The sequence below is a fragment of the Sciurus vulgaris genome (assembly GCF_902686455.1).
Source record: "Sciurus vulgaris genome assembly, chromosome: 7".
Taxonomy (NCBI): domain Eukaryota; kingdom Metazoa; phylum Chordata; class Mammalia; order Rodentia; family Sciuridae; genus Sciurus; species Sciurus vulgaris.
Genome location: NC_136467.1, coordinates 68,456,423 through 68,462,993, shown reverse-complemented (window position 1 = coordinate 68,462,993; position 6,571 = coordinate 68,456,423). Strand labels below are relative to the sequence as shown.

General features: G+C 41.3%; 1 pseudogene across 1 annotated transcript; it reads right to left on the bottom strand.

The window, feature by feature from the left end:
- Positions 1-1,491: 1,491 nt before the first annotated feature.
- Positions 1,492-4,302, bottom strand: LOC306665679 (citrate synthase, mitochondrial-like; annotated as a pseudogene). The gene has a single exon. The product of its transcript is annotated as a citrate synthase, mitochondrial-like (transcript).
- Between the last annotated feature and the right edge of the window lie 2,269 nt (positions 4,303-6,571).

Sequence of the window (6,571 nt, the reverse complement as noted above, 5' to 3'; positions counted from 1 at the left end):
CCATATATAAATCCAAGTCTGACAGGAAAAGTCCCAGCTGCTCCTGTTGGTTCAGCTTGATTATGAAATGTACTTCTTTTTGCTTTAGGACAGGCTTCCAGTGAGGATGATAAATTGTATATCACTTTACTTTGTAGTACATTTCCCATCTAATTTTCCCACAAATTTATGTAACTCTTGTTGATATCACTTACTCTGAATCAGATTAGTTATCAGAGACAACCTTTAGTTTCCAAACAATCCTTTCATCTTCTTGGTCCTTCCTGATCAGATGCATGTGTCATGGCTTGCTTCCACTATGTATCAGGCAGTGTTTTAAATGTCTGGAAAACAGATGAATGCAACTTTTTCTGTGGTTTGTTTTGAAAAGAACATACACAAAATACAATTGGGTCAGCTATATGGTGTAGTAGAAGGAAATGAATAATTATTTTAAAACTATAAACAGCTGACTCATTCTGTCCAATAAGGCAGCTGGACTCTGAGTTATGTATCAGTCATTCCCTGAATATGCTTACATTTCAACAGATGTTAATGATACCGCCATTTACCAGTGACGAGTTCTGCTCCTTCTAATGTTGAAGATTGAACACTAGAGAAGCACGCCAAGGCAAGCATATTAAGCAGGTCTTATTTAAAGGTAATAATGCAGACTTCTCCCGGCAGGAAGAAGGGGGCCATGGCTGATGTTCTAAAATCCCAAGAAGTGAGCGCACCCTACATCTTTTATAGGTTAAAGTCTCTTTTTTCTCCAGTTCTTTCCCCCTTATCTCTCCTTCCTGCCTACAGTGACTAGGCCCAGTTTTGCATTAAGTGAGAAGAGATGGGCAGGGGAAGAGCCAAGATGATTCAGGGAGGCAAGGGCCCAGGGGGCATTAATTAGCAGCTCCATGCTTGCAGTCCTTGATAAAGGCAGGCAAGTTTGGTAATCAATGGACTCCGGAGACCCTTGACATTCCATTCTTCCAGGGGCAGTCTCCAACTTCCAGAGGCAGATGGCTTCATGGCTTCATTTCCTCGATTTGACCCAATCCCCTAATTCTACACTAACTACCTGTCCTTAATTCTGGCTTCATTAAGACTAAGAGAAGGTAAAGGCTTAAAGACAGCATCTTCATCACGAATTACTATAAAGCTATATCAATTCAAACAATGTGGTATTGCTGAAAGAAGTTACAAAGAGATCAGAGGAAGAGAATAAAGAGCCCAGAGACAGACCCACTGATAAAGAAGCAAAGGCAATACAATGCAGCACAGGTAGTAATTTCAACAAATAACACTGACACAACTGGACAATAATGTGCAAAAAATGAATCTAGGCCCAAACTTTATACACTCCACAAAAATTAACCCAAATAGATCACAGACCTCAAGATAAGAAGCAAAGCATAGAACTCCTCAAAGATTAAAATAAAAGGAGAAAATATCTAGATTACATTGATTTTTGACTCTTTTTTTGTTGTTAATAAAACATTTTTTTTAATTTTATACAGAACACCCTGAAGTCTGCATCATGACTTGATAGTCACCCAGGGGTTTACAGTGTGTCCATCTCATCAGCGTGGTTCTGGGGTTTGGGGATCCTCACAAACACAGGCAGGAGTTTTGAGGGAAGAAGGGGGCACAACAGGAGTGTATATCAATCCTTTCTCAAAGAAAAGGCAGTAGCGCATTCTGAGTCACTGAAAACCTGTGCAAAGGGGGCTTCTAAAACAAACATTGTACTGCAAGCTCTCAGGGATGGGGCAGGAAAAGACACTGATAAATAAGGGAACATTTTCTTGTGGTAGGGGATGAGGAAGAAGGTTTACTACTCTTTTGAGTGTCCCCAGCCTTAAGACCTGATATCTGAAGATATATTCAATCTTGAATAATTTCTCTGGTCAAAAAGAAATGCTAGTACCCCTGGGCCCAGATCATAAAGGAACTGGGCCCGTGTTCTATGCCCCACAGTATATTAACATAGGAGGAAGAAAGTCAGTGTAGTGGCTTATGTTCTGTGGAAGTAAAAAGTTTAATTCACATTAAGCACTGATAAAGCCAAATGACTGGAAAAGATCACAGATCTGACAAACCTGCTGAAAGAAGTCTCTGGTAGGGAACAAGAAAGGAAGGTCCAGAGAATCCTCAGCTTGAGGCATAGCAGGTATAAGAAAGTCTGGAAGGAGGCATTAAAGTAGTGGGAAACAGAACACTACCAGACCTGAATTTTAATGGGATAATTAAAAAAAAAAAAAAAAAAAAAAGGGCATCAGTTACAACAAATGTTATGCCTTTATGGTCACCTGGCAGCATTAAAAAAAAAAAAAAAAAAAGTCAAAGTAGGTCTAGCTAATCTAACCAATAGATCTTGCTAGGAGGTGTCTGTGTAAATAGGAGAGGGCCATGGGGGGCTTGGTACAGCTGACAATCCAACATGATTCCTATGGAAACAAAAGGGGCAGAGTCCTGGCTTGCTGACCCAGAGGGCTGGGCAGAATAAAAGCAGAGGCTCCAGAGTGACTACAGATTCTTTGTAACCTGCTTTGATTCAGGGAAGTGGAGTCAGATTCTCACTCTAGAGAAGATAGGAGGCCAAACCTAACCCATACCACATGCATTTGTCCTGGTTATCCTATAGCTGATGGGCAACTCATACCAGGAAGGGAAGAGAACTGGGAAGAAGGGGTCACTTTTTATCTTTTAAAGTCTTAATTTATATCTTAACTTCAAATGTATTGTCAGTGCTTCAGATACAATTTAATCTTAAATCTTTAAAGGTCCCCTGAAACAAAACAAAAGTATACTTTTTTTTTAAGCTTCCTCATCTTCTGGTAGTCAATTTTACCCTGACTTAGAGTCTACAAACTTTATCAAACCATCTGTGCTCACGGACTTGGGCCTTTCTAAAGGGAAGCCTAGGGCTCGGTGCAAGATGAGCTGTGCCAGCACACCCAGTGCCCGTGACACCCCAAAGAGGACCGTGTAGTAATTCATCTCTGTCATGCCATAATGCTGGAGTAGCACCCTGCTGTGCCATCTACGTTTGGCCAAGGATTCTTGGCCTTTCCCTGCTCCAAGAGGATATTGGGTACAATCTTGTACAGCTGAGTAACAAATTTGAACACAGGGTCATTAGGCAGGTGTTTCAAAGCAAACTCTCGCTGACAGGAATATCGTACGTGGATCTGTCTTCCTTAGTACTGCATGGCCATAGCCTGGGACAACCTGTCCTGAATTGAGTGTGTTCCAGATGTAGTCTCTTGACTTTTCATCCGACTCATCTTTGCCAACTTCCTTCTGTAGCTGTGTTAGCCAAACAAGTATTTCCTGATTGGCCAGTCCATGTAGAAGCCCTGCCAGCCCATTCATGGCTGCTGCAAAGGATAGGTAAGAGTCTGAAAGGGCACTGCCCACCAAGTGGCTGGTATGGACGCTTACATTACCACCTTCATGGTCACTGTGGATGATGAGGTATAAACACATGAGCTCAGTGAATTAAGCATCAGTATAGCCTAACGTGTTGATGAAATTGTGGGACCAGTCCAGCTTAGAGTCAATGGCCCCAATACTGCTGCCCTCCCGGTAGACATTCTGATAGATCTTTGTAGTAACACAAGGTAGTTTTGCAATGAGATCCATACAATCTTCATATATTGACTCCCAGTACTTGGTTCGGTTAATACCCTCTGCATATGACCGGGCACAGTTACTTTCACTATTGAGGGCTGTAATGGCTGCACTGAGTTGAGACATTGGATGTAGATTGGTGGGAAAGTTGTCCAGCATTGTGACCACGTGAGAAGGCAGAACTGCCCTCTTTGCCCACTCCTTTGAAAGCCAAGATACCTGTTCCTCTGTTGGGATCTGTCCAGTTACCAGCAACCAAAATAAGCCCTCAGGCAGAGGTTCCTCCCCACCCTTAGCCTGAGGCAGTAATTTCTGGCTTTCAGGGATTCTATGGCCTCTGAAACCGATGCCCTCATTGGGATCAAGAACTGATGTTTCATATACAAGTCCCTTCATGCCTCTCATGCCACCATACATCATGTCCACAGTGATTTGGCCCACCACTGTCTTGCCATGTTGCTGCCTGAACACCTTAATTCTGGCCTGCTCCTTAGGTGTCAGGTTGGCCAATACATCTTTCAAATTCGTGGAAGAAGCACTGGCATGCCGGGCAGCAAGAAAAAGACAGGATGCATTCTTGGCTCCCAAGAGCCGTGCAGCCGTAGTGAGTAAAGCCATAGCAGGCAACTCTAGGATCTGGTGGGGAGGAAAGGCAGGGAAAGAGATGCGGCAGAAATGGGAGCCACCTTTGCTGCACCAGAGGCTGTGCCAACGGGTGGACAAGGTTGAGAGTTTGACTCTTTAGGTATACCATTAAAGGCACAATCCACGGATGAAATAGTTGATAAATTAGACTTAGTCAAAATTTAAAAATAAAAATGCTGTTTTGCTAGGGATATTGTCTAGGATATGAAGACAAGTCACAAACTAGGATAAAATAATAACCAAAGACATGCCTAATAAATAACTCATACCAAATATATAAAGAGCTCTATAAACTCAACAATAAGAAAACAAAATAGGTAATATAAGTGGATCACAATCTTAACAGACACTTCACCACAAAAGATACAGGGGTGAAAAATAAGCATATGAAAAAATGTTGCACATCATATGTCATCAGGGAAAATACATTAGATTGGTCAAAATGCAGATTATTGGCAACAATAAATTCTGGTGAGAATGTTGAGCAAGAAGAACTGGCCATGCCTATAATCCCAGGTGCCTGTGATGTTGTGGCAGGAGGATCAGGAGTTAAATGCCAACCTCAGCAAAAGTAGGACACTAAGCAACTCAATTTAGAGACAGGATCTCTAAATAAAATACAAAACAGGGCTGGGGTTATGCCACAGTGGTCTAGTGCCCCTGAGTTCAATCCCTGGTGCTCCCCACCAAAAAAAATGAACTCTCATACGTTGCTGTTGGTAATGGGATATGGTACAGTCACTTTGTCAGAGTTTGACAATTAGTTCCAAAACTCTCATGATTACTAGTTAGCAATTCTGCTTCTTGACATTTACCCAGATCAGCTGAAAATTTATGTCCACACAAATACCTGAACATTGATGTTTGATTCATAATTTCCAAATCTTGGAATGAACCAAGTATATGCTATAGTGTGAATACATGTGTCCTCCCCTGAACTTTTATGTTGAAACCAATCACAAATGTGAAGGTATGAGTTCATGAGTGTAGACCCTCATGGATAAAACTACTGCCTTTATAAATGAGTCCCCAGAGAGCTGACTTAACTTTTTGCCACAGTGTAAACTCACAAGAAAGAAAATTTGACTCAGTCTCATTCACATCAGAGTATCTGACTTCAAATTATACTGTTGCATGGGGCTGTAACAACTGGGGCAGCACTGAGGAGGTAGACCTAATGTGTTGCACCCCAGGAGTGCTAACACCATCAACAATGGCAAAATGGACTCAGTCTCTGCACAGAGATCTGAGAAGAACTTTATTAGAGAGAGATGGAGCACTTGTCACGGAGAAGCTGCTTCTGCCTTTACTGCATATTACATTGTTTTTTATATGCTTGCAGTTAAGCTAGCCATACATCTTAAAGGTCAAGCCTTGCTTAAGCAGTTACTAGCAGATTATATGTTGGTAACAAAAAGTAAAATGTAGCTGTGTGAATGCAGAAGATGACAGTTTTTCAGACCACAGAAGAGCTGTCTTACAGCTCACGGAGGAATATTCTGTTCACAGAACACAGGAAAAGGGTGATGGGGCCTGAAAGGTACATGCCATGTTGGCCTCCTTCCAGGGGTCGGGGCAGGGCCCTAGTCCCAAAGTTGCCTGCTTGGCATGTCTGTCTCCCGACAGAATGCTGGATAGGTCTCCTTCCAGGAGACAGTCCCACATTATACCACATAGTAAACAACAACAACAACAACAACAAAACCCAAAACTGCATGGTACTGGCATAAAAACAGATACAGAAACCAATGGTTCAGAATAGAAGATAGAGACAAATCCACACAGACATAGTCATATGATCCTTGACAAGCATGACAAATTATACATTGGAGAAAAGATAGTCTTTTAACAAATGATATTGAGAAAACTGGTTATACATATGTAGAAGAATAAGACTAGACCTTTATCTCAAACCCTGTATGAAAATCAACTAAAAATGAATCAAAGTCCTTGGAATGAGACAGAAACTATGCAATTCCTGGAACAAAATGTAAGGTCAAAGACAATGGCACAGACAATGACTTTCTCAATAGGATCTCGAAAGCTCCAGAAATAATTCCAAGACTTAATAAATGGGATGACATCACATTAAAAACTTCTGTACAGCAAAGGAAACAATTAGGAATATGAAAAGAGAACCTATGAAATGGGAGGAAATCTTTGCTAGCTAATTTTCTGACAGAGAATTAATGCCTAGAATAGATTAAGAACTCAAAAAACTTAACACCAAAAAACCCCCACAAATAACCCAATTAATAAATGGCAAATGAATTAAAGAGGTACCTCCCAAAAGAAGAAATACAAATGGCCAACAAAT